The following is a 12,036-nucleotide window of genomic DNA, read 5'->3' on the forward strand; positions in this document are numbered from 1 at the left end:
TCCTAACTAAGATGTAAGTTACAAAAGTGCAGGGATTTTTTTCACTCTTTTATTTATGCATGTATCTCTACTGCCTTGAACAGTGACAATTACACAGAAGTTGACGAACAAATGTTTGTTGAATGAACGAAACAAAGTGCTAAGAATGCTAAACATGGCAGAGAAGGGGAGCAGTTGTCTGGTTTTGGTTAAGGAGTGAAAAGAAACATCAGCAAGGTTTCATGAGAGATAAAATGTGAGCTGACCTTTGAAAGATGAATATGAGTTAGCAGAGTGTGAATGCACAGAGATTTGAGATCTTGGTGCACTTTCCAAATTATAAACAGTTGTGTAAGACTTGGATTTAGGGTGGGAGAGGTTGGGTGATGAGAGATGGGATGAGAGAAAGAGACAGAGTTAGACAACCAAGGCTTTTGTATACCATCGTTGGCATTTGGGGAGTAATATAGAAGGTCTGAACTAAGATAGTGACCCTGGTTACTGAGAGAAGTGGATAAAGTTTACAAATGTTCAGTGAGCTCTTCTATAATGGCAACCCTCTTCCTGTCCCCCACATAGTGTAACCCCCATAGTACATTGCTATCCCATTTACCTGGTTTATTTCTATGTAGCGCTTGTCACCACTTAGCATGTGTTTTCTTAAATATTTTATTATCCGTGAAACAAGAATGTAAGTTCTGTGAGGGCAGAAATTTTTGTCCATTTTGGTCATGGTTCTATCCTCAGGGCCTGGTGCATATTAAACTGCTCAATAAATATTTGTTGCATGAAATAATCAAAATTTTGATTGTGGAGGGCATCAAGGAAAATGCTCAGGTTTCACTGCCTCTGGATTTCTGATAATCCACTGACTCTTTTTTCCAGCCGGTTCCAAATACAATTAATTCTTAATAGCGTAAACCCCTCATTTTCTGTATTTGGTCATCGATTACCACAATAGCCTCTAAACCAAACTCTCTGCCTCCAGGTTGCACTGGTACAACCCATTTTCTATATTTTGGTTTGAAACATTACTACATGCTTGTTGTTGTTGTTGTTGTTGAGGCAAGAGATAGAGACTTTATGTGGAAAGCCAGCAGATGGAGAAGATGGCAGACTAGAGTCCCCAGAAAACCATCTTGACTAGATGCTTTCTTGCTTAAAATTCATTTTTGGCTTTCTGTTTTCTTCATAATAAGCTCAAACTCCGTAACATGGAATGCAAGCTCCTTCTTTGTCTGGCCTCTTCTTACATCCAGGCTTCATCTCTCATCACTGCTTCTTTCACACCACACTTCAAATCCACTGTCATTCTTCCTGTTCATTCATCCATTCAATCACTTATTCAACATGAAACCAGCCTTTATTGAGCACCTTCTAGGAGATAAGGTCTATTTTAGGTTTTTAGTATTCACCAGTCAATTGGATAGCCATAGTTGCAACACTGTCTTCTCTTTACCAATTATTATTGTCACGTTATAGTGCTGCTAGTTGTTTATGTGTTCATTTCCCCCACTGGTTGGAGGGTCTTGAAATCCAGGACTATGTCTTATTCTTCTTTATATGGACAATATCAGGAGCAGAACCTTACACTGAGTGGTTGTTCAAAATCTGTTGGCTGAATGACAAAATATGAGTCAAATGTTGAAATGAACTATACAAATACTAGCAAAAGTAAGGACCTTGTGCCAGCCCCCGTCATTGCCTTGACAACATTTTGGTCATTTACTCATTCCACAAACATTTATAATCACCTATTTTATGCTATACTCTTATGTGTTTAAATGTCGCCTTTAGCCCCTAGGATGTGGGCTTCTAGTGCGATGCCTCTGGGTATAGAATAGTGTTTGGTACACTCGTGGATTTATTGAAAATAACCACAAAAGAGGAGGCCTGGGGTACAGATTTTGGGCCCAGAAGAGCTTTCTGGAGGTAATGACAATAGTTAACTCAATATTGAACTTTTAACAAGAATAAGGATTATTCTTATTATTGAAACTTTTTGTCAAATTAACATTGTCTTCATTTTCGGAGGGAGTATACAAGTATACAAGAACGCTTTCTAAATGAGTTCACTTTTATTTATTTGGAAATTTGAGTATGGCACGTAACTCTCTGGATACCATTCCAAGACAAAAATGATTCAGATTAAGAAGTTTTAAAAATATTGAAATCGAAGTATGCCACTAATAAACATGAATTTATTATTATTTTTTTAATGCCAGGAAGCAGTAAATCAGTATCGTAAATACGTAACTGTAGACATCCGAGAGTTAAGGGACTAAAGGTAAGGGAGGTATTTGAAAGTCAGAATCAGGAAGGCGAGGTGACAAATTGGATACGTAGAGTTTGGCGGAGATGCTGCAGTTCCTGGGATGACTAGGGCTAGGATTTGTAAAAAGTTACCGATTCCCTCTTCCAGACATTTTACGTCACTATCCGGGTTCCCATCTGGTGAGAGAGCCACCGAGATACAGTATTTCAAGAGCTTGCTAGAGAGGCACAGGAAGTTGTCTGGAGTGAAGGCGGGGGGAGGGTGTGGCGGCCCGGGCTAAAGCTTCCTCCAAACAAAAGAAAATAGCACTTCCGGTCACGCCATCGTCGTGTCGCGGCGTTCTTCATCAAGGTGAGTGTAAAGAAAGGGACTGGTAATTTTCACAAGTGAGTCCGCAGACACCTCAGGGACGGTTTCCTCCTTTCTTCAACACGAGGTGGAAAGAATTCATCCCCAGGGTACATTGAAGGATGTTTCTGACGCTTGTGGTTCCGATCGCTCACTCTCTCCTCTCTCTTTCGCCTCGGGAGATGGCTGGCCGTCATCCCCTCCCCCTTCTGACTCTCGTGGTCCTTTTATCCCTGATTATTCTTCACTTCTCCTCTTTATCCCGAATCCTCTAAACAATCTTTCTGAGTTTGGGTCATTCCCTCTACCACCGATTTCTTTCCTACCTCTTACTCCCACCTTCCACCCCGCCCCCCTCTTAGCCTCAGAACTTTTGCTACATCCTTCCCCCACGCTAAACCTACATTCTTCCTTCTTTTTACTTTCGACCCCAGTATTTTACTCCCCCTGAAGACTTCTGATCTCTTCGGTCCCACTCCTGCAGAGGCCGGTGAATTATATACTTTCTGAAATCAGATGTGACTTCAATTTCAAGGGCAAGGCTGTTTTTTGTTCTTTTTAAAAATAAGAAAAGGAGCAGAAATTTTAGAGCTCTCAGAGACGTAGGAACTTGTTCAAATTATGTCCTTTTATTTATTTATTTTTTACCCAAAACGAAGTCACATACCAGGTATTGCACTGGTTTCAGCTCTCCACTCATGACATTAAAAAAACATTTTGGTATACAATTGAATCCCCAAGTTTTTAGAGTGGCAAACATAGTGGATTTTGCCTATAATTTGGTGTCAGCTTTAGAGGGTGGAAGCTTTCCCATCCCCTTTAGAATTTCTCACAGAGCAGAAATGGTTGACAGATATGACATCCAATCACAAATTTATCGTTTCATATGAGTTCGGTTTATTATGTAAATCTTTTTCTGGTGTCCAGTAGCAACATTGAAGAGCAAGTTGGCAGAATTTTGAGGCAAAGATTTTTTTCTAGGAGCTTCACATGTATTATCTATTTGGTGCAATATGAACTTTGTCTTTTTTTTTACATTTGTTGCAATGTGAAATGTATTTTTCTGCTCCATTTATCATGTGTAATTTGTCTTGCGAGAATATTCATTAATTATCACAATTTATTATTTCAATTCTTTACCCAAGGGAGAGGAAATGATCATTAAATTTATAATGAGTGTCAGGGATCTTTCAGGCTCTAAAGAGGAATGTAACCAGAGATCTCCTTGAACAAGCAACTTATTCCCTCTTCCTCCTGTAGCTAATGTGTTAGGCTTGCCAAAATAAGAGATGATTCTTTTTTCTAGGCCAGGTATAATTTTCAGTTCTTTAATGAGGAGACTGAGGTTTCATGACACCAAAACACTTAGGAACTTTTTCCAAGGGTATTGCTGATGTCTATTTATTCTCTATTCAAATCATAATTACACAGCATTTAAATATCACACTGGCTTTAATAAACCCACTGCATGTGCATCCATCCATCCATTCATTCAAGAGTTTTTTTATTGAATAGCTTTTATATGCCAGACAGTGTTTTAAGCACTGAGTATACAACAGTGGAAAGTAAAAACAAGAACAAAGTCCTTTAAACTACTCGAGAGACAATAAGTGAATATATAATAAATATATAATAGGTTGTGATGGGGAGGCTGTACTATGTTAGATAGGATGGTCAGGAAGGCCTCCCTGGTATCATGACATTTGAGCAGAAACCTAAAGGAAGAGAGAGCACAAACTATACAGTTATTAGTGGAAAAATAGGGTATATCTATGACAGTGTCTCTGCATTTGTTGGTCACTCTGCTTCCAACATTCCCTCTCCTCCCTTCTGCTTGTGGTCACTTTACTGCATAGCATTATTGAACCACTCTGCATACTCAGATGATCTAATATGTCCATGTAAATTCCCCATATTCTCTTCTGCTTGGCTAGCTTCTTGCTACCATTTAAGTGAACTGTCAGTTACCAGCCCCTCTAGGAAGCCGTATCTCTGTCTCTATCCTCACCTCTTCCTCAGTCTGTTTATTTGTGGTGCATTGTATGCTGTCCTACAGCATACTTACTTTCCTCTCTCACTGCTCTTATCACTGCGTGTTCATAATACGTTGCCCATAAATGTTCTGTATGGTCAATTGAAATGAATTTAGTGGCTCCCTAGTTAATGTTCAAAACCACTCTCTAAAGTCAGTATCATCATTGTCATTTTCCTGATGATAAAACCAAGACTCAGGTGGATAGTAACTTGCTAACTAATAAAACCAAGTTAGTAATTTGCTAACTAATAAAACCAGGACTCAGGTGGATAGTAACTTGGTAATGGAGTTAATGGAGTTAAAGTCTGTCAGACACTCAGTCCTGGCCTGGTCCTCTCTTTCTCTGTCTCTTTTCATTAATGAGAAATAGAAAATACACAGAATACTTTATTTTATTAGAAAGAGTCTGGGTATAAAAATTTCATTTTGTAAGTTTCCTTTCACAAGTCAGATTATATCAGGTGCTTGATTTACTTCCTAGTTATAAATATTAAGAACTGAGAGGTGTGATTACTTTTTTTACTTGAATATGTTTTAATAAAATATTTAAACAAGCATAAGTTGAAAGAAGAGTACAATGAATACTTTTATACTCTGAACCTAGATTCAACAGTTGTTAACTTTTGCCATATTAGCTCACTTATTCACTGACTTGCTCACTATCTATTCATCCATCCAATTTTTAAAAATTGAAGTATAATGTTTTATCTATTTTTTGATCTATTTTGGCTGAACCATTTGAGATTTGCAGGCATTATTTTTAAGTAAACTTAAATACATGCAGAAAGGTGCACATATAAGTGTACAGCTCAAAGCATTTTCACCTCTGTGTAACCTACCATATGATCTATCAATTCCACTCTTGGGTATATATCCAGAAAAAATGAAAACACTAGTTCGAAAAGATGCATGCACCCCAGTGTCCATAGCACCACTAATTACAATAGCCAGGATATGGAAGCAACTCAAGTATCCATCAACAGGTGAATGGATAAAGATGGGGTGTATATATACAATGGAATATTACCCAGCCATAAAAAAGAATGAAATTCTGCCATTTGCAGCAATGTGTATGGACCTGGAGAATATTATGCTTAGTGAAATAAGTGAGACAGAAAGATGAATACATTATGGTATCACTTATATGTGGAATCTAAAAAATAATACAAATGAATGTATATAGCCAAACAGAAAACAGACTCAGAGATATAGAAAACAAACTAGTGGTTACCAGAAGGGAGAGGGGCAAATTACAGGTATGGGATTAACAGATACAAACGACTATGTATAAAATAGATAAGCAAGGAGGATATGTTGTGTAGCACAGGGAATTATAGCCATAATCTTGTAATAATTTTTAATGCAGTATAATCTATAAAAATATTATCACTGTGCTGTACACCTGAAACTAATATAATATTGTAAGTCAACTATACTTCATTTAAAAAAAATAGAAAATGATCAGTATTTGAAATCCCTTGAATGTATTCCCTACCAGTCACAAACTAAACTCCAAATTAATCACATCTTGGCTTCTATCACTGTATAATAATTTTGCCTGTTTTTGGACTCTATAAAAATATAATAGTATAGTATGTATTTTTTGGTGTTTCACTTCTTTGGCTTAAGATTTTGTTTTTGAGATTGATCCAAGTTATTGGACGTAGTAGTAATTCCTTCATTCTTATTGCTGTGTATTCCATTGTGTGAATATACCACAATTGATGGGCATTTTGGTTTTTTACACCTTTGGCCTGCAAATAGTACTGTAAACATTCTAGGACATGTCTTTTGGTGATAATATGCACAGCTTTCTGTTGAGCATACACCTAAGAGTAGAATTGATGAATCACAGGTTATGGATAAGATTAGGTTTAGTAGATACTGCCAATTGGTTTTCCAAATTGGTTGTACTAAAAAACTCCTAATAGAAAATTTTAAGAGTTCCATTTGCTCTAGAATATTGCCAACACTTGTCATTGTGTTGTCTTTCTAAGAAAAAAAAAAGTAGCCATTCTAGTGGTTATTAATGGTACCTCGTTGTGGTTTTAATTTGCATATCTCTGGTGATAAATGTTTGCCTTTTCATGGTTGTTGGCCTGGGTATCTTTTTTTTGAGGTGCCTGTTCAAGTCTTTTGACCACTTTTCTCTTTGACTATCCTTTTCTTATTGATTTGTAGGAGATCTTTCTAAATTAAGGATGTGAATACTTGTTAGATCTATTTATTTGCAAATCTCAGTTGCTTGCATTTTCAATCTCTTAATGGTGTCTTTTTTTTAGTTTCTGCTTTATAACAAAGTGAATCAGTCATACATATACATCTGTTCCCACATCCCTTCCCTCATGCATCTCCCTCCCTCCCACCCTCCCCATCCCACCCCTCCAGGCAGTCACAAAGCACCGAGCTGATCTCCCTCTGCTCTGCGGCTGCTTCCCACTATCTATCTACCTTACGTTTGGTAGTGTATATATGTCCATGCCTCTCTTTCGTTTTGTCACAGCTTACCCTTCCCCCTCCCCATATCCTCAAGTCCATTCTCAAGTAGGTCTGTGTCTTTATTCCCGTTTTACCCCTAGGTTCTTCATGACATTTTTTTTTAATTCCATATATATGTATTAGCATACGGTATTTGTCTTTCTCTTTCTGACTTACTTCACTCTGTATGACAGACTCTAGGTCTATCCACCTCATTACAAATAGCTCAGTTTCGTTGCTTTTTATGGCTGAGTAATATTCCATTGTATATATGTGCCACATCTTCTTTATCCATTCATCCGATGATGGACACTTAGGTTGTTTCCAGCTCCGGGCTATTGTGAATAGAGCTGCAATGAACATTTTGGTACATGTCTGTTTTTGAATTATGGTTTTCTCAGGGTATATGCCTAGTAGTGGGATTGCTGGATCATATGGTAGTTCTATTTTTAGTTTTTTAAGGAACCTCCATACTGTTCTCCATAGTGGCTGTACCAATTCACATTCCCACCAGCAGTGCAAGAGTGTTCCCTTTTCTCCACACCCTCTCCAGCATTTATTGTTTCTTTTGATGAACTGAATACAGGCACACCTTGGTTTGGTTCTAGACCATTGCAATAAAGTGAATATCACAATAAGGCAAGTCATATGAAATTTTTGGTTCCCAAGTACATATAAAAGTTAATTTTACACTATGCTGTAGTATAGTAAGTGTGCAATAGCATTGTCTAAAAAACAATGTACATACCTTAATTAAAAGATACTTTATTACTAAAAAAAAGTTAACTGTCATCTGACAACACAGGGTTGCCACAAACCTTTAATTTGTAAAAAAATGCAATATCTGTGAAGCGCACTAAAACAAGATATGCCTGTATCTCAATTTTAATATTGTTCAATTTATAAATTTTCCCCTTCATGAGTAGTGCTTGTTTGCCCTGGTTAAGAAATCTTTGCCTTTCCCAAGGTCATGAAGATGGGGTTATTGTTTAGTTGTGGGGTTATTGTTTAATCTCATTTATATTTCCAATTCATTTGATATTCATTTTATTGTATGTTGCCAGTATGAGTTATGGATATGGGTAAAGGCCCACTGTTTTGTTGTTGTTGTTGAAACAGACATACAGTCAATCCAATACCACTTATTGAAAAGATCATCCTTTCTCTTCTATAGTGTCATCATCTTTTTCATAAATCCAATGGTTAGGTTATATATGAGGGTTTGTTTCTGGATTCTGTTCATTTTGGTTTCTCTATTCTTGTATGAGTACCACTGTCATAATTAATGTAACCTTATAATGTATCTTATTTATGGTCAGTATGTCCTACAGTTCAGCTCTTTTTCTTCAATAATGCTTTGGTTGTTCTTGGCCTTTTTTTTTTTTTTTTTTTTTTTTTTTTGCGGTATGCAGGCCTCTCACTGTTGTGGCCTCTCCCGTTGCAGAGCACAGGCTCCGGACACGCAGGCTCAGCGGCCAAGGCTCACGGGCCTAGCCGCTTCGCAGCATGTGGGAGCTTCCCGGACCGGGGCACGAACCCGTGTCCCCTGCATCAGCAGGCAGACTCTCCACCACTGCGCCACCAGGGAAGCCCTATTCTTGGCCTTTTGAATTCCAATATACATTGTAGAATCAGCTTGTCAATTTTCACAAAAATCCTTCTTGGCATTATGATTGAGATACCACTTTAATAGATCAGTTTGAAGAGCACATATGGCACTTTCCCCATAAATATCTCAGGGTTCATCTCCTAATAATAGGAACATTTTGTAAATAATTTAATTGCCATTATCTCACTAAGAAAAATTAACAGTAATTCCCTAATATCTAATACCTACCTACTCCATTTTCAAATTAATTTTTTCCCCACAACTATTTTATACTTGGTATTTAAAACCATCAGCAAACATAATGTGTGTGTGTGTGTTTTAACATCTTTATTGGAGTATAATTGCTTTACAATGTTGGTGCGTTTCTGCTATATAACAAAGTGAATCAGCTATATGTATACATATATCAACATATCTGTTCCCGCTTGCATCTCCCTCCCACCTTCCCTATCCCACCCCTCTAGGCTGTCACAAAACAGCAAGCTGATCTCCCTGTGCTATGCAGCTGCTTCCCACTAGCTATCTATTTTACATTTGGTAGTGTATATATGTCAGTGCTGCTCTCTCACTTCGTCCCAGCTTACCCTTCCCCCTCCCCGTGTCATCAGGTCTATTCTGTACTTCTGCGTCTTTATTCCTGTCCTGCCCCTAGGTTCATGAGAACCATTTTTTTTTAGATTCCATATACATGTGTTAGCATACGGTATTTGTTTTTTCTTTCTGACTTACTTCACTCTGTATGACAGATGCTACGTCCATCCACCTCACTACAAATAACTCAATATCGTTTCTTTTTATGGCTGAGTAATATTCCATTGTATATATGTGCCACATCTTCTTTATCCATTCATCCGATGATGGACACGTAGGTTGCTTCCATGTCCTGGCTATTGTAAGTAGAGCTGCAATGAACGTTGTGGTACATGACTCTTTTTGAATTATGGTTTTCTCAGGGTACATGCCCTATGTAGTGGGATTGGGTCGTATGGTAGTTCTAGTTTTAGATTTTTAAGGAACATCAATACTGTTCTCCATAGTGGCTGTATCAATTTACATTCCCACCAACACTGCAAGAGGGCTCCCTTTTCTCCACACCCTCTCCAGCATTTATTGTTTGTAGGTTTTTTGATGATGGCCATTCTGACTGGTGTGAGGTGATACCTCACTGGAGTTTTGATTTGCATTTCTCTAATGATTAGTAATGTTGAGCATCCTTTCATGTGTTTGTTGGCAATCTGTATATCTTCTTTGGAGAAATGTCTATTTAGGTTTTCCACCCATTTTTGGATTGGCTTGTTTGTTTTTTTGATATTGAGCTGCATGAGCTGCTTATAAATTTTGGAGATTAATCTTTTGTCAGTTGCTTCGTTTGCAAATATTTGCTCCCATTCTGAGGGTTGTCTTTTCTTCTTGTTTATGGTTTCCTTTGCTGTGCAAAAGCTTTTAAGTTTCATTAGGTCGTATTTGTTTATTTTTGTTTTTATTTCCATTTCTCTAGGAGGTGGGTCAAAAAGGATCTTGCTGTGATTTATGTCATAGAGTGTTCTGCCTGTGTTTTCCTCTAAGAGTTTTATAGTGTCTGGCCTTACATTTAGGTCTTTAATCCATTTTGAGTTTATTTTTGTATATGGTGCTAGGGAGTATTCTAATTCCATTCTTTCACATGTAGCTGTCCAGTTTTCCCAGCACCACTTACTGAAGAGGGTGTCTTCTCTCCATGGTATATTCTTGCCTCCTTTGTCAAAAATGAGGTGACCATATGTGTGTGGTTTTATGTGTAGGCTTTCTATCCTGTTCCATTGATCTATATTTCTGTTTTTGTGCCAGTACCATACTGTCTTGATTACTGTATCTTTGTAGTATACTCTGAAGTCAGGGAGCCGACTTCTCCAGCTCTGTTTTTCTTTCTCCAGCTTGCTTTGTCTATTAGAGGTCTTTTGTGTTTCCATACAAATTGTGAAATTTTTTGTTCTAGTTCTGTGAAAAATGCCATTGGTAGTTTGATAGGGATTTCATTGATTCTATAGATTGCTTTGGGTAGTATAATCAGTTTCACAATGTTGATTCTTCCAATCCAAAAACATGGTATATCTCTCCATCTGTTTGTATCGTCTTTAATTTGTTTCACCAGTGTCTTATAGTTTTCTGCATATAGGTCTTTTGTCTCCTTAGGTAGGTTTATTCCTAGATATTTTATTCTTTTTGTTGCAGTGGTAAATGGGAGTGTTTCCTTAATTTCTCTTTCAGATTTTTCATCATTAGTGTATAGAAATGCAAGAGTTTCTGTGCATTAGTTTTGTAACCTGCTGCTTTACCAAATTCATTGATTAGCTTTAGCAGTTTTCTGGTAGCATCTTTAGGATTCTCTATGTATAGTATCATGTCATCTGCAAACAGTGACAGCTTTACTACTTCTTTTCTGATTTGGATTCCTTTTATTTCTTTTTCTTCTCTGATTGCTGTGGCTAAAACTTCCAAATCTATGCTGGATAATAGTGGTGAGTGTGGACAACCTTGTCTTGTTTCTGATCTTAGAGGAAATGGTTTCAGTTTTTCACCATTGAGAACGATATTGGCTGTGGGTTTGTATTATATGGCCTTTATTATGTTGAGGTACGTTCCCTTTATGCCTACTTTCTGAGGGCTTTTTATAATAAATGGGTGTTGAATTTTCTCAAAAGCTTTTTCTTCATCTATTGAGATGATCATATGGCTTTTATTTGTTAATATAGGGTATCATGTTGATTGATTTCCGTGTATTGAACAATCCTTGCATTCCTGGAATAAACCCCACTTGGTCCTGGTGTATGATCCTTTTAATGTGCTGTTGGATTCTGTTTGCTAGTATTTTGTTGAGGATTTTTGCATCTGTGTTCATCAGTGATATTGGCCTGCAGTTTTCTTTCTTTGTGACATCTTTGTCTGGTTTTGGTATCAGGGTGATGGTGTCCTCATAGAATGAGTTTGGCAGTGTTCCTCCCTCTGCTACATTTTGGAAGAGTTTGAGAAGGATAGGTGTTAGCTCTTCTCTAAATGTTTGATAGAATTCGCCTGTGAAGCCATCTGGTCCTGGGCTTTTGTTTGTTGGAAGATTTTTAATCACAGTTTCAATTTCAGTGCTTGTGATTTGTCTCTTCATATTTTCTATTTCTTCCTGGTTCAGTCTCCGCTGGTTGTGCATTCCTAAGAATTTGTCCATTTCTTCCAGGTTGTCCATTTTATTGGCATAGAGTTGCTTGTAGTAATCTCTCATGATCCTTTGTATTTCTGCAGTGTCAGTTGTTACTTCTCCTTTTTCATTTCTAATTCTGT

The 12,036-nt window shown here is 37.4% G+C and overlaps 1 protein-coding gene across 1 annotated transcript in view; it reads left to right on the forward strand.

The window, feature by feature from the left end:
• Nucleotides 1-2,529: 2,529 nt before the first annotated feature.
• MAGED1 (MAGE family member D1) overlaps nt 2,530-12,036 on the forward strand; it is a 63,586-nt gene continuing 54,079 nt past the window's right edge. The window contains exon 1 of the mRNA XM_082609019.1: nt 2,530-2,605. The gene's annotated coding sequence lies outside the window, so the exon portion shown is untranslated. The remainder of the gene's footprint in view (nt 2,606-12,036) is intronic.

Source organism: Mesoplodon mirus (genome assembly GCF_964341445.2).
Source record: "Mesoplodon mirus genome assembly, chromosome: X".
In the NCBI taxonomy this organism is placed as follows: domain Eukaryota; kingdom Metazoa; phylum Chordata; class Mammalia; order Artiodactyla; family Ziphiidae; genus Mesoplodon; species Mesoplodon mirus.